The 1,661-nt window shown below is 32.5% G+C and overlaps 1 pseudogene; it reads right to left on the bottom strand.

The window, feature by feature from the left end:
* LOC111398294 overlaps positions 1-360 on the bottom strand; it is a 21,285-nt pseudogene extending 20,925 nt beyond the window's left edge.
* Between the last annotated feature and the right edge of the window lie 1,301 nt (positions 361-1,661).

The raw sequence follows: 1,661 nt of genomic DNA, 5'->3' as shown, positions 1-1,661 counted from the left end.
AGCACATCCAAACACTTTGAGTTTGTTATAATTAGGTGTTTTTCCAGACCACAACTTTTCAGGGACTTGACAATCAATAGCACTGGATGGACTTCTATTTATTAAATAAGTTGCAGTATTTAGGGCTTCACCCCAGAAAAACTTAGGAAGACCAGAATTGTATAACATATATCTAACTTTTTCCAAAAGAGTCTTATTCATTCTCTCAGCAACTCCATTTTGTTGAGGTGTGTATGTTACAGTTCTATGTCTAAGAATTCCAAATTCTTTACAAAATGAATTAAATTCAAAGTTACAAAATTCAAGTCCATTATCAGTCCTCAGTACTTTGATTTTCTTGTTCGTTTGATTTTCAATCATAGACTTCCATTGTTTGAAAATCAGAAAAGTATCAGACTTTTGTTTTAAGAGAAAAGTCTACATTTTTCTTGAAAAGTCATCTACTATCGGTAGATAGAACCTAAATCCACTAAGTGTATTTACTGATGCTGGACCCCACAGATCAGCATGTAAGTAATCCAATATTTAAGTGGATTTATGGATTCCAGTTTTAAAAGGCAGTCTTTTCTATTTTCCAACAGTACAATTTTCACAAAAGTCCAATTTTTCAATATTATCACTTCCAAAACATCCAAGTTTGTTTAAAATGATTAGACCTTTCTTTGAAATGTGCCCTAATCTTTTATGCCAAGTTAATGACTTATCAAAAACATGATTTGAGGTTGTGGTACAATAGCTTATTACTGGTTCAGCAGAAATTGTATAGATGCCATTTATTTTTTAAGAGGAAATAACACATATGTCCCCTGAAGATAATCTCAGAAGACCCTTGTGTATAGTGATGATGTATTTTTTATCCAATTCTCCCAGGAAGATTAGATTCCTTTTCAGTTCAGGAACATATCTAGCATTTTCTAATTTAAAGGTATAATTGTCAGTTAACATCAATTTTATCTTCAAAATACCCTTAATTTGACAATTCATGTCATTGCCCATCTGAATTTGTCCTCCATTGAGATTGACAAACTCAGAAAACCACTCTTTAGTGGGACACATATGGAAGGTACAACCAAAGTCTAGGACCCATTCTTTTGAATCCCTCCTTTGGGCGTTCTTTCATTATTGCAGGCCACTGCTGCAGATCCATCAGTGTTGTTTTTATCTTTCATATCTGAGATTTTCTTAAAGCAATTCTTTATTAAGTGTCCAATTTTGCCACAGTAATAGCATTTCATGATTTGGTTCTTTAGTTTCACTTGGTTTTTGTTCTTATCTCTATTTTTATTGTTCTGAAATTTTCCTTTCTTGGTTGAATTAAAGTTTTACTGGATTTGTTTCTTATTCCGATTCAATTTTTCTTTCATATATAGCCCTTCACCAAACTTAGAGTCTTTTGACTTGATTTTCATTTCAAGTTCCTTATTTCTAAGGGCTGCAGTTATGATATCTACTGTAAGAGTCTGCCCCCATATTCTAAAGCATTTCTAATATCTTTATATTTCTCACTTAAATAGTTTAATAAGGCAACTACTTGTTGGTCACTTGAAATCTCCCCATCACAGTTATCTAAGTCCTGAATCAATTTAGTGAATTTATCTAAATTTTCTTCTAGGCCAGAAGAGGGATCGAATCTGAAATTGTAAAATTGCCTTAGGAGGTAA

Source organism: Olea europaea, chromosome 8 (genome assembly GCF_002742605.1).
Source record: "Olea europaea var. sylvestris chromosome 8, O_europaea_v1, whole genome shotgun sequence".
Classification (NCBI taxonomy): domain Eukaryota; kingdom Viridiplantae; phylum Streptophyta; class Magnoliopsida; order Lamiales; family Oleaceae; genus Olea; species Olea europaea.
This window is presented reverse-complemented; position numbering and strand designations above follow the sequence as displayed.